This window comes from Balaenoptera physalus (genome assembly GCF_965194825.1).
Source record: "Balaenoptera physalus genome assembly, chromosome: 14".
Classification (NCBI taxonomy): Eukaryota; Metazoa; Chordata; class Mammalia; order Artiodactyla; family Balaenopteridae; genus Balaenoptera; species Balaenoptera physalus.
The window spans coordinates 5748518-5770672 of NC_138893.1; the positions used below are offsets into that span (position 1 = coordinate 5748518).

The following is a 22155-nucleotide window of genomic DNA, read 5'->3' on the forward strand; positions in this document are numbered from 1 at the left end:
CTGCAAAGTTTTTTTATAATGTAAGGAAAGGAAACATATTAACAGCTTCTGGGAGTTAGGACATGGACTTCTTGGGGGGCCATTATTCTGCCTACCACAGATTGAAACAATGGGAATGCCATATGCTGCTGGTAAGCGTGTATATTGGTATAACTATTTTAGAAAACAATTGGATATTTCCCAACAGAGTTGAACACATCCATTTCCTATGACCCAGAATTTGCACTTCCAGCCTACACTTGAGAAAACCCTTCCACCCAGGCACCAGGAAACAGGCACTAGAGTAACCGAAGGAATCTAGTCCTAGTATCTCTCTGATCTCATCTCCTTTTTCTTTTCTTAAATTTATTTATTTATTTTTGGCTGTGTTGGGTCTTTGTTGCTGCACGTGGGCTTTCTCTAGTTGTGGCGAGGGGGGCTACTCTCTGTTGCAGTGTGCGGGCTTTTCATTGTGGTGGCTTCTTTTGTTGTGGAGCACAGACTCAGCCGTGCGGGCTTCAGTAGTTGTGGCTCGCAGGCTCAGTAGTTGTGGCTAGTGGGCTCTAGAGTGCAGGCTCAGTAGTTGTGGTGCACGGGCTTAGTTGCTCTGCGGCATGTTGGATCTTCCCAGACCAGGGATTGAAGCCGCATCCCCTGCATTGGCAGGCGGATTCTTAACCACTGCACCACCAGGGAAGTCCCTCATCGCCTTTTATTTTTGGCCATGCTTAATTACTCTTCTCCAGACACATGGGATGTTGTATGATGAATTTGGCTGGACTTTGTCCCCTGCTTCCTGGGGGGGAGCTCCTAAATCCTTGGAATTTCCTGAGTGATAGAAGTGTCTTTGTTGTCCCTGGTGGGCCCTCAGACCACACGTGAGTTTATGCTAATGAGGTGACTCAGGATGGGGGTTGGTCATGCCTGAAAGACCATGTGATAAGAGGGGGTGGGGCTTTGAGTCATGTGACATCAGCCCATCTTCTGGGGGAAGGTGAAGGGGCTGGAGATTGAACTACATGGGCAATGGATGATTTAATCATGCCTACATAATGAAACCCTGGACACAGAAATAAAACTCTGGACACAAAAGCTCAGGGTAACTTCCCTGGTTAACAACACTCTATGCCAGGCGGGTGACGCATCCTGACTGTGGGGAAGAGACATGGAAGCTTTGTGTTAGGGATCCTCCCAGATCTTGCCCTATGAGACTCTTTCTCCTGATTTGAATCCTTTTTTTTTTTTTTTTAAGTTTTATTTATTTTATTTATTTATTTTTGGCTGCGTTTGGTCTTCGTTGCTGCGTGTGGGCTTTCTCTAGTTGCAGCGAGTGGGGGCTACTCTTTGTTGCGGTGCCCGTGCTTCTCACTTTGGTGGCTTCTCTTGTTGCGGAGCACGGGCTCTAGGCACGTGGGCTTCAGTAGTTGTGGTGCGCGGGCTCAGTAGTTGTGGTACATGGGCTTAGTTGCTCCGTGGCATGTGGGATCTTCCTGGACCAGGGCTCGAACCCATGTCCTCTGCATTGGCAGGCAGATTCTTAGCCATTGCACCACCAGGGAAGTCCCTTGAATCCTTTTTGTTATGGTAAGATTGTAATCCTGAGTACAGTGCTTACCTGAGTTCTGTGAGTTCTTTTAGTGAATTCTGGAACTTGAGGGAGTAGGGGGAACCTCCATATGTGTAACCAGTTGGTCAGAAGCGTGGGTGGCCTGGGGACCCCTGAGCTTGGGGTGGGTGTCTGAAGTGAGGGCAGTCTTGTGGGGCATATGCCCTTAACTTGTGAAATTTGGCCTAACTCAAGGCAGTTAGTGAGAGAACTGCATTGCACAGACCCTCCTGCATGGTCCTGCCTTGAGACTGCTGCACTGCTTCTCCCTCTGCTGGAACTCCTCACCTTAGATGGCCACATGTCTTGGCTTAGATGTCAACTCAGTGGCGAATACCGTAGAAGCTCCATTGCAACCTCCCATCCCGGTACTTTCCATCTCTTTCCCTGCTTTTGTTCCTAATTAGGACTTCTCATCTTTTAACATACAACATAACTTATCTATTTTTTTCTATTTACTGTAGTTTTCCATGCCTAGAATACCCACGGGGGAAGGGATTTTATCAGTTTTGATCACTGTTCTATCCCAATGCCTAAAGTAGTACCTGGCACGTAGTAGGTGCTCAAGAAATATTTGTCCAGTGGGCGAGTGAATAATAGCAAAAATGTCAGCTCCCCAAATGTCTACTAATAGTAGACCACATAAATATAACAGAATACCAAACAACAGTAAACATGAATAAACTATACTCATCAACATGGGGGAAGCTCCCAAACATAATATTGATGATGCAAGCAAGTAACAGTAGAAAATATACAGTATGATTCCATTCACAAAAGTTCAAAGACAGGCATACATATCTAGGGGTGAAAGTTTAAATAAAGGCATGGGAATAAATATCAGGCTAACAGTTACCTCTGGGAGGGAGGTGGTAGGGAGAGGGGATGAGGGAAAACTGGGGAGGACACAAAGGCGACGGCTTCTCATGTACTGGCAATGTCCTATTTCTTAGCCTAAGTCCTGATTCCATGGGTATTCTTTTTTTTTTTTTTTTTTTTTTTTTAATTGGGAGATTCTTATTTTTAACTTTGGGTTTATTTATTTATTTATTTATGGCTGTGTTGGGTCTTCGTTTCTGTGCGAGGGCTTTCTCTAGTTGCGGCAAGCGGGGGCCACTCTTCATCGCGGTGCGCGGGCCTCTCACTATCGCGGCCTCTCTTGTAGCGGAGCGCAGGCTCCAGATGCGCAGGCTCAGTAATTGTGGCTCACGGGCCTAGTTGCTCCGCGGCATGTGGGATCTTCCCAGATCAGGGCTCGAACCCATGTCCCCTGCATTGGCAGGCAGATTCTCAACCACTGCGCCACCAGGGAAGCCTCTTTTTTTTTTTTTTAAGAAGGACCTGCAACAGATTAAGAGAAGCAGTCAGAAAAGTAGGCAGAACAGCAGTCAGGTGTGGTGTCTTAGAAGCTCAGAAGTGTTTGAAAGAAGATATAGTGATTGATTGCCAAATGCTGATAGATCAAGTGATTCACGGACTGAAAAACGACTATAGGAATGTGGTGGTCACTTGTGACCTTGTGTCTTAGTGGAGTTATGAGGGTTAATTGGAATGGGTTTAAGAGAGAATGAGAGAAATGAGAGATAGCACATATACACAACTCTTCTTTTATTTATCTATCTATTTATTTTTGTACTTTTGTATTTTGGCTGCACTGCGTGGCATGCAGGATGGTTCCCCAACCAGGGATTGAACCGGGGCCTCTGCAGTGAAAGTGCCGAATCCTAACCACTAGGCCACCAGGGAACTCTGCCCTGTGGGTTTTCTCATTGTGATTATTCTCGAAACTATACATGTACATTTCATACACTCTTCTGTATGTCTGACACATTTCACAGTTAAGAAGAGGAGAAAAAGAACCATAGGAGGATGACTGAGTAGTCTTGAGTCCTCAGTTCCACTGATGAATTTATTGTGAATTTAGAGTGATAGCAGGGCTGTATGATTGCGTCTGGCAGCACTTAGATACCTGAGGGTACATCTGGAGAAGGCAGATTTGGATTCATCTCTCAACGGAATTTTGCCAGGTGGGAGACATGAAGGTAAAACGAGCAAGGAAATCTATCATTTTGGCAAGGGAACAATTGAAAACCTGTTCTATGGAAACAAGGCTGAAACGGGAGGCAAGTGAAGTCAGGAGGGAGAAAGCGGAAATCCTGGGAAGATCTGGTTTGGGCGGGGAATGACACATCCAGAGCACCCCGTGTAGTCAATGAACTGGACTCCATGGAAGTAAAAAGCTGTAAGCCAGTGCAGTCACGGTGATGAGAGGTCTTAACGGGGCACGTTTGAGGCAAGACAATGTCTGGGTGCAACAGTGGCTGAATTGTCATAGACATATATATTTTAGTTCCCACAACCTGCAGAAATCCCTCTATGCCAAAGCCAGCCCAAATAAAGCAACATTCAAAGCACTACCAGTGTCCTGCTATGCAGAGGCACCTCAGGACACGCTCCCCAGCATGGGTAAGGGGCGCAGCAGGAGTGACTGGGGCAAAAGGATTTTTGGCTCCTTCCTTTTCTCCGACCCAGGCACTTTTGGCTCCATCTGCAGTACGTGTCCAGTTGCAAACGCTTAGCACCGTTAGCACCATTAGCTCCATTAGACTCTCCTGGTCTGTCACCATCATCCATCATCTAACTATTGCAACAGCCTTTTAACCTCTCCCTCTACTTCTCCTGTGCGTCCTGCAGACTTCATCTTCGTGGCAACAGTGGCAATGCTATGTTCATTGGCAGTAATGGGTCATCCTGATTCCCCCCATAATAATGGATGTAGCAAAAAGGAAGGGAAAATCAGAAACTTGTGGACAACATCGCAACAAAAAGAGATGACCAGGTAGTCACAGAAGCCTGTAATTATATTGGAGATTGAAAATTATTTTTAAATTTACATATAGTAAAATTCACTCTTTTTGGTGTGCAGTTACTTTAAGTCTTGACAAATGCATAGAGTCATGTGATCACCGCCACAAATCAAGATACAGGTACACTTCATGGCTCCTAAAATGGTCCCCATGCTGTAGTCAACCCTCCCCTCCCCCCCACCCCACCAACCCCTGGGGACCACTGATCTGTTCTCCATCTCTGCACTTTTGCCTTTTCTAGAATGTCATATAAATGTCATATACATGGAATCATGCAGTTTGGATCCCTTTGAGCATGTTGTTGCTGAGTAGTATCCCACTACGTGGACGTATCACAGTTTATCTGTTCATTCATTGAAGAACTTTTGGGTTGTTTCCAGTTTGCCTCAGGAACTGAAAGAATACAAGATACAATTCAGTAGCAATATAGATTTGGACTTGACTAACCAACCTGACCTAACTGATACATACAGAATTTTCATTCTTTTCAAGGGCATATGGGATATTTACCAAAACAGAACATATTCTGGGTCATAAAGAATGTATAGCAAATTTTATATAATTGAAATAATTCAGAGTATATCCTTTTGTATAATTAAATTGGAACTCAGTAACAGGAAGATAACTAGAAAATCCCCTAATATTTGGAAACTAAGTAACACCCTTCTACATAACTCATGGGCCAAAAGAGAAATCAAAATGGAAACTTAAATATCTTGAGCTAAATGATAATTAAAAAAACACTTAAAACTTGTGAGAGACGGTAAAGCCGTCTTAATTTCCTTTCCTTAAAAGGAAACTTATAGCTTTAAATGAATATAGTCAAAAATCAATAAGCCTAGCTTCCAACTTAAGAAACAAACAAAAAGGACAATAAATATCCCTCCAAAAGTAGAAATGTAGACACAATAAAACTAAGAACAGAGATCAATGAAATACAGGGCACAATAGAGAAAACTCAACAAAGCTGAAAGTTGCTTCTTTGGAAAAAAACTATAAAATTGACAAAACTCCAGCAAGACTGATCAAGGAAAGAAAGGGAAAACACAAAGAGCCCCAATATCAGAATGAAAAGTGGGACATCACTACAGATTCTACAGACATCTGAGGGATAATATGAGGATGTTATGAATAACATGTCAATAAATCTGAAAATTTAGACAAAATGGAAAAATATTTCAAAAACACAATTTACCAAAGTGACATAGGAAGAAGTGGATAATCTGCATGGTCCTCTATCTATTAAAGAAAACAATTCTGTAATTTAAAACCTTCCCACAATAAAAATCAAGGTACAGATGGTTATTAGTATTCTCATTGAAAATCTATCAAGCACAAATTTATGATTTGTGTACTATCATCTATGTATAAATATATTTATGTGTTATATAAAAAGCTGTCAGTGTTCACTTAAATTATATAGGGAGTGGTGGGTGAGGGTGTAGGTGCAACAAAGTTGGCCATGTATTGATAATTGTTGAAGCCCAACATTGGGTTTATTATACCTTCTTAGGGCCTACTTTTGTAAATGTTTGCAATTTTCCATAATGAAATGTTTTTGTAAAAAAAAAAGAGTCAGACCATAACATTACTGTGCAAAAGCCTCCACAAGCTTTTGTTGCTCCCTCTGAGTCAAAGTCACAATGGGCAGATGGCCAACCAGGCTCTTCCTGATCTGGTCGCCCTGGCACCCCCTGGGATCTCACTCTCCACCACACTCTCATTCATTTTCATACCACTCTGACCTCCTCCTTGTTGCTTGCCCATGACCAAGGCATACTCCCATTTCAGGGCCTTTGCACTTCCTGTTCCCTTTGCATCAAATGTTCATCTTTCAGATTCAGCATGGCTTGCGTCAGTTAGGTCTTTGCTCAAATGTCACCCTTTCAGGGAAGACTTCCCTGACCAAAGTCAAAATAACTCCATAAATTGCACTCCTGTGCCCTCTCCCTGCCATGCTTTTCTCCAGAGCATCTGCATCATCTGACATATGAAATATTTACTCGTGTTTTTATTTACTGCCTGCTTCCCTCAAAAATGCAAACTTCAGGGGACTTCCCTGCTGGTCCAGTGGGTAAGACTCTGTGCTCCCAATGCAGGGGGCCCGGGTTTGATCCCTGGTCAGGGAACTAGATCCTGCATGCATGCCGCAACTAAGAGCCTGCATGCCGCAACGAAGATCCCCTGTGCCCCAACTAAGACCTGGAGCAGCCAAAATAAATAAAATAAATAAATATTTTAAAAAAACCCCACCAACCCCCGCCCCCATGTTTTGACTGCATGAACATGTACCCCCCCAAAAAATGCAAATTTCAACCAGACAGGGACATTCACACCTGTACCCCAGTGCCCAGAATGGCACAGTAGGTGCTCAATAAACACGTACTGAATGAATGAATAAAAAAGGCCCTCAGGGGTTCCCTGGTGGCGCAGTGGTTGAGAGTCTGCCTGCCAATGCAGGGGACACGGGTTCGAGCCCTGGTCTGGGAAGATCCCACATGCCGCGGAGCAACTGGGCCCGTGAGCCACAACTACTGAGCCTGCGCGTCTGGAGCCTGTGCTCCGCAACAAGAGAGGCCGCGACAGTGAGAGGCCCGCGCACCGCGATGAAGAGTGGCCCCCGCTCAGCGCAGCTAGAGAAAGCCCTCGCACAGAAACAAAGACCCAACACAGCCAAAAATAACTAAATAAATAAATTAAAAAAAAAGAAAAAAAGAAAAAATACAGCCATTTGCTTATGACTTAAAAAAAAAAAAAAAAAAGTCCTCAGCTTCTCCAAGCCGTGTTAAGGGGCACCTTCCCATTCCTTCACCCAGACCCCTCCGCCCCTTCCTGGCCCCAGACCTCCTCCATATTCACCTGAGTCTGAGTCCCTCCTGACCCCCCTCCTCCCCCACCCCCTGGTTGTTGCCAGAGAACAGGGATACCCCTTCAGAGAGACAGGAGGCTTCTCTGGGAGCCAGAAGACCTGGATCATCATCCTCTTAGTGGTTTTGGAAAAATGGGGACTATGGAATCTCAAGATGCTTTTGGACTCTCGCTCTGCCACTTACCAGCTCTGAGATCCTGCAGGGTCGCTTCGCTTCCCTGACCGTGTATATGTTTACTCATCTGCCCAGTGGCGACAAAACCAACACCAACCATATAGCGTGGTTGTGACGGTTAAAGGGAATAACCGAAGAGACCAGGTTTGCCCACGGAAGCGCTTTCACTGTCAGATGCGGATGATAAAAATTTGGGCAGCTCTCTGAGAATCCCCAAACGGTCTTTTACAAGAGGCGGCCACGTCACCTTTTGGGGTGTTTGTTGCCTTATCCTTTTTAAAATGAAAGGCTGGCCCCGTCTCTCCCCGCGCCCTCCCTCTTCGCCCCCAACCCCTGCCCCCGCCCGGCGCCCTGCGCCCTGGACACGCGTTCTACCTGTCCTTGCACCTTCGTCCTGCACTTTCGCTCTCCACGCGCCCGCCCTGCGCCCTTCCTCACCCCGCGCCCTCCCTCTCTCGGCGCCCGCCCCGCACCCTCGCCCCGCGCCCGCCCGCTCCACGCGCTCTCGCGCCCGCCCGCTTCGTGCCCGATCCGTGCCCGTTCCGTGCTCGCTCTGCGTTCGCTCGCTCGCGCTCCCCGGCGCCGGCTGCGGAGGGAGCCGCTCTGCCCGCAGCTGGCGCAGCGCGGGGGCGGCCGCGGGTGGGCGGGTGCCGCGGGCCCGGGTGCAGAGCATGAGCCGCCGCCGGCGCCGGCCGCGCGCTGCTGTGGGCCAGACTGCGGCGCAAGGGCTGCGCGGGAGCTACGCTGGCCCGGACCGAGGTAGGCAGCGGCCGCCGGTCCTCAGTCCCTCTGTCCGTCCCTCCCTCCCTCTTGCGGGCCGTCCCCTCCGCTCGCCGGCGCGGGCAGGGCGGGGCGTACGCGGGCCCAGGGTCCCGCCTGGCGCGGCCGTCGTGGGGCCGGGGCGCGGGCTCCCGGCGCGGGTCGTGGGGCGCGCTTGGAAGAGGGCGTGCGGGAGCCCAGTGCGGAGTTGCCCAGAACTCCGCCTCGGGCTGGACAGTGTCAGGACCTCCCAGTCCCCAGGCCCTGCGGGGCAGCGGGTGGTCTCAGCCTGGGCGTGGCGGGAGCGCACTCGGCAGGCTGGCGTGGACACCCGCCGGCGGGTCCCCTGCCCCGGGTCTGGTGTGGAGGAGGGGGGCTGGGAAATCTGAGGCGCTAGGGCTGCGCAGTTGGAAGTTTCCATTTGCTTGTCTGCATTCCGGGCCCCGAGGTGGCATCTCACGCCCTTGCTGTGTGGCGAGGAATTGGGGCGTGAGCTCAGCATTTGAGGGGAGCCGGCCAGGGCCGGGGCGAGATGTCCTTGTCTGCACCGTGGGCAAGGGTCATTTGAAGGACCGTGCTCTCTCTGCCCCGGGCCCTCCCTGCTGGAAACAGAGCCTGGGGCAGGTGCAGCTAGTTCTGGTCTGCGCATGTGAGGGGGGAGACGAGCAGCAGGCCCCTTGCCCCCTGCATCTCTAGCTGCTTCTGAGCGCTGGAACTGGTGGATGTTTACAGGGAGGCTGCCTGCCTCTTGGGAGCGGCCTGGGGCTGAGATGTGGTAGTGGATGGAGCACCCTTCTTCCCTGCTTGGAAACGGGAGCCCCGTCAGGTTCACCCTCCCCACTGCTGTCATGCTTCTCCCACCCTCCTGAGCAATGGAAGGGCCCAGATGGCCACCTGCCCTGGGAGCCCAGGACGTGCAGAGTCCGGCTGGCTTGCAGGGGTAACTCGCAGAGGCAGTGGTCTGGTCTGCCCCTCAGGGGTCTCCCACCTGCCTCTGGACACAGTCTGGCCCAGCCCAGCCTAGCCTGGGTCCAGGCCCTTCCCTGCCCAGATAGGAGGGCAGAGAGCAAAGCAGCAGCTCCTGTTGTGAGCAGAAAACTAGGGAGTAGGGAGGCCACAGGTCTTGACTTTTGAGCTGTGGGCAGGCTGCAGGCTCCTCCGAGACTCGGTTTCCCTATCTGTAGAATGACACCATGGTTTCAGTGACTTATGAGGGCATTTCCGCTGACATCCAGGAACACTTTGCAGTGGAACCTCAGGACCCCAACCCAGAATAGGAGGAGGGGATTCAGAGTGGAGGGAAGTGGAGGGCTTGGCTTGGGGCACGGGGGTAGGTTTTCTGCCCCTCCAGCCTTTCTTTGTTCTTAAGGACATGTGTCAGAGTGACCAGCAGCCCTCTGGGGTCATGGGCCTGGGTGGGGTTAGCAGCAGAATCTGCAAGCCCTACCCCTGAGAAGAGCGAGCAGTGTGGGCCCACATGCTGACACCCTTCCAGGGCGGCTGTGCGCTCCAGCACATGGCTCCCACGTTTGGGAGCACAGCAGGTGTCCCTGTCCCCAGGTATGCCATGGGGGCCAGAGAGCCAGACAACAAGTTTGTTTTTCTCTGGGAGGCATCCTTGAACTGCCAGCCTGATGGCTTCCTTCCACCTGGCAAATCGTGGAAATGGAACAGTTCACACAGAGCAGAGGGGTTTTTTGGTGTAACTTAGCAACCGCAGGAGGAGGAGGGGGAGGGGGAGGAGGGAGAAATACCGGCACCACCAGCGTTTGTGCTGGGTCGACCCGAGTGAGGCCAGGGGCTGGTGGGCCCAGGCTGAGGGGGAAGGGCATCCCCAGCACAAGTGGCCCCCCTGCAGCTGGCCAGACGAGGGACAGAGCCCTTAGTCCGTCTCCTGGGTCCTCCAGAGGAGCGCAGTTACAGGCTGGGATGATCAGGTGTAGCCTGAGGGCCCCTGAGCCCACCTGTTTCCTCATCTGTGCATAATGGGCCAAACGGGCAGGACTGGAATAGCTTTGGTTGATCTTTCGTTTTTAACCACAGAACTCTGTGCTCAAGCCGCATGTTGCAAAACCAGATTTGTCAAATAGGCCAAGTGAAGGTTCAGGGCTAGGAGTGGGGTCTGTGAGGTCCACACGCCGCCGTCAGGAGCTGGGGCTGGGGCTGGGGTGGGTGGGTGTAGGCTGCACTTTGCTGCATGGCCCTACCCCAGAAGAGGGCCCCCCGGGCCTCCCCACAGGACCTGCTGGGGGTGGGTGCCAGGGCCACAGTGGAGGAGAGGGACAGAGATGCCAGGCAGGGCCTGTCCAGGTGGTCTTGACTCAGTGCCAGCGGGCCCTCCTACTGCCCCCTGCTGGGACGTCTCCTCCCTCCCTCTTCCCTCCCGAGGCCATCTGCTTCAGCCCTGGTCCGCTCTGGCTGTTTTTACTCTCAGAGCTTCCAAATGCTGAGCAGAGATCTGCTTCCTGTAGCTCCCACCCACCGCAGGCTGCCTCTCATCCCTTTGCCCTCGCCTGCCCACCTCCCTCCTGAGATGAATGTTTACTTAGCAACGCGTCTTCTAGGCGGAATCTGAGGAGGGAAGCAGGGAGGACGGGAGGGAGGCCCGGCATCACAGGGTGGCATCGGTGGGGAAGCTGCCAGGCCCTTGGCCGTGGGAGACGAGGCGGACCTCTGACACCCACTGGCCACATGTCAGGGCGCCCTGATCTGTTGGGGTCTGGGGAGGACACTCTGCCCTCTTTTAAGACTATGTACCTTTCTCACCTCTTTCTGGGCACAGAGCCTGGGGCTGTGTGTGTGCGAGAGAGAGAGTGAACACAAGGGTGCCCCAGGCTGGCACAGAGTGAGCTGGCTGCTACTGATCCATTCAGAATGTCCCTGCAGTGGGGACACCGGGAAGTCCCGGTCTAACAACTCTGGAGCGGGGTTTGGGAAGGTCAGCAGACATCAGCATGGCTGTGGCATGGCGGGAACCGTGGAAGGGAAAGTTGAAAGCCTCGCCATGTCCAGGCCTGTGCCGAGTATGGGAGGGACAGAGGCCAGGTGCTGGAGGCAGGGAGGGCCTTGGGGATTCGCCTTTTGGGACGGGTCTCAGGCCCTGGAAGGAGGCTGGAGAGAGGTGTCTGGTCAAGAGTATGAAATCATTAGGGTCCACACCGATGCCTACCAGGGCCAGGGAGGGGCGGGGGTGTGAGTGCTGCCTGTCGCTGACCCTGCCTCAGGCAGTCAGATGGCTTCAGGTGTGTCTGTACGCTCTTGTCTGCAAAAGCATGTCCTTAGAGCCCCACAGGTGCCTTGAGTAGGATTCAGGGCAACACCCAGTGGTCCTGCCCTGGAAGTTTCTCCCCATCTCACTTACGTAACAGGGAAGCTCCTCAGGGTCAGTGCACTGGTGCCGGGATGTGGACATAGCACAGGAGAAAAGAGCCTCTTGTCCCCCTGGCCGCCACGAGTCCCTGCACTGGGCGGGGAGGGTTGGGGGCAGGCTGCGGACGTGTGCTGCCCGGGGTAGCGGCAGGAGCTCGGGGCGTGCCGTGGTCCTTCTGAGCGGGCTCTGGGGTTCTCCGCGGAGTGCGGTGAGTTTGGGGAGCGATGGGCGAGCACCAGCTCAGGAAGGAGGGGCCTGGGCCTTGGTGAGGGTCCCAGCTTTTCAGAGGAGAGCACCCCATTTCTCCTGGGGGACACACGCGGTGAGCCCCCCAGGCAGGGAGCCTGCCCCGTAGGTGCGGCGTTGAGAACTCAGGGGGCGCTTCGTTCCCACTCCTCCAGCTCCTGCGCCAGCTCCCCCCAGGTGCGGCGCTGCTGCCCTAGTTGACAGCTGATGGCCTCAGAGGTGAAGTCACTTGCCTACAGCTTCTCCCAGCTCAAACACAACGACAAACCTTCCTCAGCTGTCTCCCCCTCCAGCTCTTTTGCACCCTGCTCTCCTCCCCTGCTCGGGCTGACTGTGAAGGGTGTTCTCTGCTTGCTCACTGCATACCAGCACTTCCCACTCAGCCCAGCCCACTCCCATCTGTACGCCCCTCACTCCAGGCAAACAGGCTTCAGAGGCCCTCGGGTGCCTCTGGCACTGCTCCCCGGCCGTGGTCCCCCGGGCTCTGCGGGCCACCCCTGTGCCTCCATGTCCTCCGGCCCCCCTGCAGACCGTCCTGCGGGCGCCCCCTCCTCTCCTGGGGCACTCAGTGTTCCCCTTCCGTAAGACCTGGGCCCCCATCCTCTCCTCCCCAGACGTGGCTGCAGTTCCCTCCTTGGTGCTGATCCCACCCTAGCTTGTCCCAGCAGCATCTGAGCCCAGGCCTGCTGGCTGCCTCCCAGGTGTCCACAGGCAGCCTGTCCACTGTCATCGAACCCCTGAGCCTCCCCTGCCCAGTCCCCGCTCTGAGCAGGTGGGACAGCCAGGGCCTCCCCTGTACCTCTGCCAGGTCAGCCCTTGATTGATTGAGCCGTCGGCTCGTCTGACCCCACCCTTCCCCCTCCCCCTGCCCCCCGGCCTGCTTCCCCTGTAGTGCCTGCCCCCACAGCGCAGCCCGGTGACCTTTAACCTTCTCTTTGTAAAAACGGCCTCTCCCCACCTGGTCGGCTCCCAGCCTTCCTTAGGGTGCCTTCCTGCACAGGTGTGCTCTGCGGGGTGCCCTGGGCACACCGTGTAATTGTCTGTCTGTGATCCCTCGGGGTCAGGTCTATACCTGGCCTGTGGGCCCCAGATGGACCGCCAGCTCTGCGAGGCTGGCTGTGCTGGGGGACTCAGCAACGTTCGTGGGATGTGTGTGAAAGTCTGTGCGCGGCGGGCGGAGAGCGCAGGTCTGTGTCTGGGAACCTGTTTGTCGGTGGGTGGGAGGCTCCTGGCCTCAGCCACGTTGCCGTCCCCTTTCGGGGAGAGGAGAGGGGAGCAGACCCACAAGCTCTGGGACAGGCAAGGGGGGGTGGGGCTGGGAGGACAGTCCCTCGCCCATTGTCACCACCACTTCCATTTCTCCAAGTGTCACCCTCAGACTCTACCTTGAAGAGAGAGTTCTCCCTGGATCTGGTTGTCATGGCAACACTGTTAACAAAGAGTAGCTTCCGTGGAGGAGGCTGGCTCACCCAGAAACCGAGGGGGCTGGGCGAGGGCGTGCGTTCTGACGGGTTTACGAGCAGAGCCTGTTTCCACACCCGCACCGAGGCTGCCCAGGTTGCGTGGACCCCTCTGCCCCCGGGGCTCTCTGGGCCTCTGGTACCCAGACCCTCGCCATGTGAGTGTCACGGAGCCTCGATTCCATCTGCGTGTGGCCTGGATCCCAGCCGCAGCTGGCTCACGGGGATGTGCCCAGCCCTGGCACCAGGCACTTCCCAGGGTGAGGAGCCCCGTTTTGTCACTGCGGAAATCCAGGCTCAGAGGCCCAGGCTTCTCTTGCCTAGGACTTCCCCGGAGACTGGGTCGGTGCCCAAGCCCGTTTCGTTTGTGGACTCTGAACAAGGCCTGTCCGGGTTCCATTCCCCCTCTGAGGTTAGGGCTTCGATTAAATGCGGTAATGACACGCAGCCCGGGCCGTGCCGACTGGGGATGGGCGGTTGGCCCTGGGATCCAGGTCTCTGCCCTCAGAGCTGGGGGAGAGTGAAGGAGGGCGAGAGCTGGCCGTGTGGACCAGCTCGGGGATGAGGCTGGAGGGATTAGGGTTGGATGGGGTTAGAGGCTCATAGAGAAGGAGCTCGTGGAGTTCCGAGGGGAGCCTCCGCAGCTTTCCTGAGTCAGTCACTTGGAGCAGGCAGGAGGCTGCGTCAGTTATTGGTTTTATTGTGGTAATTAGCGGTGGGTGGCCCCAGCTGGGCAGATGAGGCCAGGAACAGGAGAGCATCAAGGCTGCCCCTGGAAGAGCCCACGTCCTGTCCACACCACCCATGGCAGGCCAGGGCCCTTCTTGCTCAGCCCTACCGTGGGAAGAGTCCTCCACGCCCTGCGCCCCTCCGTCCTCGGGCCTGGGAGGGTAGCCCACCCCCACCAGCGTGAGCAGTCTGCCAGTCTCTGGGGTGACCTGTGAGCACTTGGGCCCTGGTCCATCGCTGCTGGGTCAGGGGGCTCTCCAGGACTACGGAGGGAGGCTTGACGGTGAGCAGGGCTGGCCAGGGTCCGAGCTATTCCTCTGGGAAAGGCCAGAATCGCTTCCAAGAGTGGGTGTCTCGCGTGGGGCAGAGCCTCCCACAGTACCTGGTCCGCCCCAGGATGGAGGGCTCATGAGCTCCAGGGTGCTTGCAGAGCCATGCCGTTAACGATGGGAACATTCATGAAAATTGCCTGCAAACTGGCCGTCAAAACGCCTCAAGGAATATCAGAGGCACCGTGTGATTCAGACCGTGTTTCCTGCCTACAATGCAGCTCTGATAGAAATTAATAACAAAACACAACTCTAAAAATACTAGTATTTGGAAAATTTAAAACCTGTGTATAAATACTTAGTGAATCCAAGAAGAAATCATAATGGAAATGAGATGATACTGAAATGAAATGATAGAAACATAATGAGGGACACTTGTGGGACACAGCCTTCGTGCGCACAGCACCGCAGATGTGTCACCAGCTGACCTTGTCTGGATAGTCCACATTCTTTGAGGCGTCCGGGTCCAGGTACCTCCTCCTCGGCCCCAGCTGGTGGGAAAGGGGCCAGGCAGTGGGTGCCTTGGAAAGGGGTTAGAGGCAGGGAGTGGTGGCCAGGCCTCCTGTGACTGCAGGGGTGCCTGGGGGAGATGCAGGATCCCCTGGCTTTTCCTTGCAGTCAGGCCAGGCTGGGTCTGGGGGAACTGCCCTGCCCCCAGTGCAGAGACCAGGACTTTTTTTTTTTAATTTTGTATAAATTTTATTTATTTATTTATTTTTGGCTGCGTTGGGTCTTCGTTGCTGCGCGCGGGCTTTCTCTAGTTGCGGTGAGCGGGGGCTACTCTTCGTTGCCGTGCGCGGGCTTCTCATTGCGGTGGCTTCTCTTGCTGCAGAGCACGGGCTCTAGGCGCACAGGCTCCAGTAGTTGTGGCTCGCAGGCTGTAGAGCGCAGGCTCAGTAGTTGTGGCGCACGGGCTTAGTTGCTCCATGGCATGTGGGGTCTTCTGGGATCAGGGCCCGAACCCGTGTCCCCTGCACCAGCAGGCGGATGCTTAACCACTGCGCTGCCAGGGAAGCCCTGAGACCAGGACTTTTAAAGCACACTCTCTGGTCACAGCCACCATTCACAGGTGATAGCCATTCCCAGCCCTGGAGGGGAGGACACCAGGCGTGTCTGAGTTTGGGCTGAGACTTTGAAGCGCTGCTGTTCTATGAGGTTATTGGGGTGCTGTTAGGGGAAAAAAAGGAAGGACCAGTGCAGGAAAGGCCCAAGGTTGCAGAGCGGAGAGAGGATGGTACAGCGGGCAGCGTGGTGGAGGCCAGAGCCCTGGACCACCCTGTCCGTGCTCAGGATCTTGGCACGCTGCGTGTGCGTGTGGACTCCGTGTGTGTGTGTGTGCGCACATTCACATGCCGGCACCAGGGAGGGGGCCCTGACCAGCCCTCTGTCCCAAGGACTCCGCCGTGCATTTCACTAACACCTGACTTAATTTAACGCTGTAAATTTTTTTTCTTTTTTGGATGCTGGCATCATTATACCAATTTTGCTCATGAGCCTCTTGGGTCTGGAGAGAGAGGCAAAGGCAGAACTTGAACCCAGGTCTTCCCTCTGTGCCATGGAGCACTTCGGAGAGAAGGTGACGTGCTTCTTTTGTGCCTCCCTTCATCTTCCTGTGCCCTTCCTGCTGCCCTCTCCCTGTGTGCAGGCCCTGAGCTGGCTCTCACTCCCTTTCCTGACTTTGACTGTGACCTCCCCTCCTCCCCTGTGCTTCCCTGATCTCACACTCACACCTCAGGTCTCAGCTTGGACAGGGCTCCCAGCAGGAGCTTCTCCACCTCCTGGGGCGGTTGAGATGCCTCTTCCTCTGGGCTGTAGAACTCCAGGGACTTGTAGTGGGCATAACTAGCTCCCCGCGTGCCAGCCGCTCTTCTAAGTACTTTGCCCAAGTCCACTCATCTCACACACACTTAAAAAAAAAAAAAAAATTATTTATCTAGGCTGCGCCGGGTCTTAGTTGCGGCACATGGGATCTAGTTCCCCAACCAGGGATTGAACCCAGGCCCCCTGCATTGGGAGCACAGAGTCTTACCCACTGGACCACCAGGGAAGTCCCTCACACACACTTTTTTTTTGTTAACAGATCTTTACTGGAGTATAATTGCTTCACAATACCGTGTTAGTTTCTGTTGCACAGCAAAGCGTATCAGCCATATGCGTACACATGTCCCCACATCCTCTCCCTCTTGAGCCTCCCTCCCATCCTCCCTATCCCACCCCTCTAGGTCATTGCACACACGCTTTTGAAAGACGCGGCTTAGATCGGGTTCCCCAACCGCAAAGCCTGAAATGGGAATTCTGATGTGTGGGATGTCGAGGGTGTGCTCTCAGAAGTGTAAGGAGGTGGGCAAGCAGGTAGGAAAGGGGAGAGGCAGTTTCACCAAAGTGCAGTTTCTTTCTTTTTAATTTTAATTAAAAAAAATTTTTTTTTATATTTTAATTTTATTGGAGTATAGTTGATTTACCATGTTGTGTTAGTTTCAGGTGTACAGCAAAGTGATTCAGTTATACATGTACATATATTCTTTTTTAGATTCTTTTCTCATGTAGGTTATTAGTATTGAGTAGAGTTCCCTGTGCTATACAGTAGGTCCTTGTTGGTTATCTATCTTATATATAGTGGTGTGTATATGTTCGTCCCAAGCTCCTGATTTATCCCTCCCTGCCACGTTTCCCCTTTGGTAACCACAAGTTTGTTTTCGATATCTGTAAGTCTGTTTCTGTTTTGTAAATAAGTTCATTTGTATTTTTAAAAAATTAGATTCCACATATGAGTGATATCATAGGATATTTGTCTTTGACTTACTTCACTTAGTATGGTAATCTCTAGGTCCATTCATGTTGCTGCAAATGGCATTATTTTTTTTATGGCTGAGTAATATTCCGTTGTATATATGTACCACATCTTCTTTATCTATTCATCTGTTGATGGACACTTAGGTTGCTTCCATGTCTTGGCTCTTGTAAATAGTGCTGCAATGAACAGTGGGGTGCATGTATCTTTTCGAATTATGATTTTCTCCACATATATGCTGGATCACATGGTAGTTTTATTTTCAGTTTTTTTAAGGAACCTCCATACTGTTCTCCATAGTGGCTGTACCAGTTTACATTCCCACCAGCAGTGTAAGAGGATTACCTTTTCTCCACACCCTCTCCAGCATTTATTGTTTGTAGACTTTTTGATGATGGCCATTCTGACCGGTGCGACAGAAGTATAATTTCAAGCAGTCTCACCTCAGCCTAACCACATGGGGGACTCTGGAGTGTAGACTGCACCACAAGCTTGTCTCACTGGGAGGCAGGGAGTGGACTCTGCCCTTGGCCCCTCCAGTGCCCTGGAGAAGGTTGCAGGTGTGAATGGCCCAGTGCTGGCCGCCCTAGGGGAAGGTACCCCAGGCTGGTAGGAGGTCCTAGCAGTCTGGGTGGGCCCAGCAGCAGCCCCCTCCTCAGTGCCACTGTTACTGCCCCCAGGCAAGAAGCTGCCTGCTTCTCCCAGCGTCTCCCAGTAGTCCTTGGGGGGCTTGGGATGCAGCCTCAGGTCCAGCCTGCTTCTGCCCATGCGTCCTGTGGCCTGGCTCACAGATCACTGGCCTCCTTGCCGCGGTGCCTCATCTTCCTGGGGTGCATCTGCCTGCGTCCGAGTCTCCTGCCCTGTGCTGCTCACCGCGGGGCCCAGGACTGAGGGCTGTGCGGGCGCGTGGAGGGTCTCTGTCAGCTTGTCCAGAGAAGAACTGACAATCATCGTCGTCAGCCTGGGCTCAATGGCAGGACGCTGGGCAGGCCAGGGGTGGGAGAACCCTAGACCGAGGGCTGTCCAGAGCCCACCAGCCTCGAGAGAGGGTCCTGGTGCCAGGCCAGTGAGGGCAGTGTGGGGTGAAGAGCCGTGGCCTGGGGTCTGCGGCCTGCACTCCAGCCCCATCCACTGTCTCATCACCCACCCGCAGCTGTCCTGCCCCAGGCTGGTTGTCTCCCTGGGGTCTGCCCTCGGGTATGGCCTGCAGCAGGAGGGCCCATGAGCTCCTCCTGGCTTCCTGCAGCCCAGCTCAGGGGTGGCCGCACACGGGACTGACCTGAGGAGGCGTGAGAGGCTGAGCCGAGCGGGCAGACGTGAGGGTCGAGTGGGGGTGTGGCTGGCACACAGGTGGGCTGTGGGCCTGGCCTCTGCCTGGTAGCCCGCCCACCCCCGCTGGGCCCCTCCGTGGCTCCCTGCCGTCTGCCCCGCTGGCCTGCCCAAACCGTGCTTTCTCCCCTTCCCTGAACTTCTCTGAACTTTTCTTCCCGTGTGCTCCGAATGGCACTCCTGGCTCTCAGGCATGGTCCAGGGAGGGCCCTATACCCCCTCAGGGGCTGCCTGCCTCGGTTTGCTTGGCTGCAGTAAAACACGCATCTAAGAGCGCCCCAGGCCCGGGCCCGGGAGCAGCCTTGGGGAAGGCCCTCCTGGCAGCATGCAGCCACCTGGCCTGGGAGGGTGGGATGCCTGAGCACAGCCTGACGGTGGGTGGACCTGGGTGCACTAACTAGGCTCCAAAGCGCTCCCCGTGATGCTGGGAAGGGCCACTTCAGTTTTCACAGACTGGCAGCGTCAGCAGCATTTTGCACAGAAGGGTCCAGGGCATGTGATGCCATGTCAGTCTCCAAGGTTCTAGGTGGTGGAGGAGCCAGGACCCCCTCTGAGGGCAGGGGGCAGGGCCGGGAGGACAGAGACTGATCCATTGGGGGTGACAGACAGGGTCACTTCTTTTTTATTCAAGGTCACTGGCTAAGAGGTTGCAGAGGGAGATTTGGAGCCCAGGCCTGTCTGAAGCCCAGGCCCAAGGCTCTGCCTCTCAACACGGCACATAATTAGATCGAGGGCGGGGGCTCCGAGCCCCTTCCCAGCGAAGCATCTGTGGCCCCATGAGGTGGAGGCGGAGTGGGGTTGCAGGGACGCGGTGGCCCGCGTGCCCAAAGTGGCCCGTGCTCACTCCCCCGGCCGCCTTCTCCAGCCTGGACTCAGTCCAGGCCTCCCTCTGCAGCCTGCCTCTGGCACCTGGTGTGGCCAGAGCCTCGCCCAGGACATGCACACGCACCTGTGGCATCAGACACGGTGTGGCAGGTGGCTTCCTGGGTGGGCTGTCCCCCCGTGGAGCTGAGGGTAACGGGCACCAGGCTGGCCATGAGTATGAGGGCAGGGCAAGGGCAGGGAGAGCCCCGACTGAGCCTGACCTCAGCCCTCAGGCTGCCCCAGCAGGAGGGTGTCCTTTTTTTAAAATTAATTTTTACTGGAGTAGAGTTGATTTACCATGTTGTGTTAATTTCTGCTGTACAGCAAAGTGAATCACTTACCCATATACATATATCCACTCTTTTTTAGATTCCTTTTCCGTAGAGGTCATTACAGAGTATTGAGTAGAGTTCCCTGTGCCATACAGTAGGTCCTTATTAGTTATCTGTTTTATACATAGTAGTGTGTATATGTCACTCCCAATCTCCCAATTTATCCTTCCCCCCCATGTCCCCCTTGGTAACCGTAAGTTTCTTCTCTACATCTGTGACTCGATTTCTGTTTTGTAAATAGGGTCATTTGTACCATTTTTTTAGATTCCACAAATAAGCGATATCATATGATATTTGTCTCTGACTTACTTCGCTCAGTATGACAATCTCTAGGTCCATCCATGTTGCTGCAGATGGTGTGATTTTGTTCTTTTTAGGAGGGTGTCTCTACCTGCCCCTGCCCATCACCTCGGGCCTCCTGACAGGGCAGGCTCGTTTGGCAGTGCCAGCAGTGGGCACCTCCCCCCATGAGTCCCCCCCCTCAGGGTTAGACACCACCACCTACTCAGCTGATCCTGAGTTGAACTGAGCTAAACTGCTGCTCTGTTTCCCCATCTTTCAGTAACGGCTTGACTGGAGCAGGGTGTCCAGAACTCAGGTCCCTAGGTGGCTCAGGGGCGGACAGGCCTCTGTGCGCCAGGCCTGGCCCAGGTTTGGGGAGTGCAGAAAAATCTGATAATAGATAGAGAAAGGCAGAACAGGGAATTAGAGGTCGACTGGGGGAGGCGGAAGAAGCGCCGGGGTCTTCCATTCAGAGTAGAGTGACTAGGGCAGCCTAACCGGGAAGGCCCCGAAGGGAGGAGGGAGAAGGAAGCCGCGTGGACGTCTGGAGGCCGGGGGCTCCCTGCAGAGGGAACAGCTAGTCCCAGACCCTGAGATGGACACGCACCGGCATGCCCGGGAATGCCAAGGAAGCAGGGGGTTCGGGGGGGCACAGTCCAGGGCAGACAGTGACTGTGGGCCACTGATGACGTGTCACCCTGGGGTGAGCCAGAGGACTTGTGGCTTTGACTGGGGCCTCATGCCACCTCCATGGCTCACATGCGTCCACATGTGGATGGCTCCGGCAGAGGGGCAGCTGGCCCGCCACACCAGCCGTGTCCCAGCCCCAGCGCGACAGCCCTGCGTCACCTCCAGGAGAGAGCCTGGCTTGGGGGCTTGCTCGGGGCGCCTGCTTGGGGGAAGGAGGAGAGATCGGTGGAGTCCTGTTGAGTGTGGATGCTCTGGGAAGCCAAGAGAGGCATGGCCTGCGCGTGGCCATGTGGGTGGGGACTTTCTCGGCTCTTTTTTCCCTAGGATTCCCTTATCCCTCCTCAATTTACAAATGCTGGTATTGTAATGGCATTCAAGAAGTAAAACCATTGGGGGAGGGGTTGGGGTGGGCGTGTGGGTGCGTAGGGGGGACTTCTCTGGCGGCCCAGTGGTTAGGACTCCGCGCTTCCACTGCAGGGGGCGCGGGTTCGATCCCTGCTCAGGGAACTAAGATCCCGCATGTCTCATGGCAAAAAAAAAAAAAAAAAAAAAGGAAAAAGGGTCCACGTGGAGCGTGTCTCCTCCCAACCCTGGCCAGCTCTTGGCTCCTCCCAGCTGAGGCCCTGTTGTTATCTGTTTCCTGAGTATCCACCCACATTTCTGGTCCCTACACACCAGCAGTGCATTAGTTCTTGTCATGCACTTGGCGGCCACGGGCCTGTGCCTAGCTTGGCTTCCCTTCCCGGTGCATCTTGGAGCTCCTATCTCAGTGTGTGTAGAGTGGCCTTGCTGCTTTTAATGCCTGTGCAGTCTTCCCACAATGGATGTGTGTATGATAACTCACCCATCCAGGTGAATCAAACTGCAAGGTGGCCGTTCAGACTGCGTCCACTCTCCTTTTCTACGCAGTGCTGCTGTGAGGACCCTTGCACACGTATCCTTTTGCTCAAGTGTGAGCATATTTGTAAGATAAATCCCTAGAAATAAAATAGCAGGGTGAAATGGAGGTGCATGTATAATTTTGATAGATTTTGCCAGACTGTCCTCCACAGCCATACCTATTTATACTTCTGTTGGCGATGCATGTGAACACCTGTTTTCTCACCCCCTTAACTTTGCCGACCTGATAGGTGAGAAATGGTATCTCGTTGCAATTTTAGTTAGCATTTCTCTTACTGTGAATGAGATTGAGCATATTTTCATATATATAAGAGCCACCTGTATTCTCTTTTTTGGCGAACTGGTGTTTGAATTATTAACATAGTATATCTGTTGGGTTGATGGCATTTTTCTTACTGATTCATAGAAGTTATATATTGAGGAAACATACTTTGGAGTATGAGCTGCAAATCTTTTCCCCAATTTATTGTGTTTTCACTTTGTTTGTTACGATTTTGCCATGCAAAATTTTAAAAATGTATGCAGCCAGAACCATCGTTTTAAAAATGGTTTTGGGGTTTTGTAACATACATGAAATT

At 53.6% G+C, this 22155-nt stretch overlaps 1 protein-coding gene across 5 annotated transcripts in view; it reads left to right on the top strand.

Moving 5' to 3' along the window:
* RASGEF1A (RasGEF domain family member 1A) overlaps positions 1-22155 on the top strand; it is a 264154-nt gene that overhangs the window by 158805 nt on the left and 83194 nt on the right. The window contains exon 1 of one of the 5 annotated variants that reach the window (XM_082425596.1): positions 8167-8255. The exons of the other annotated variants lie outside the window; for them this stretch is intronic. The gene's annotated coding sequence lies outside the window, so the exon portion shown is untranslated. Of the gene's footprint in view, positions 1-8166; positions 8256-22155 lie in introns of those variants that run through there. 5 annotated transcript variants of the gene reach the window in all.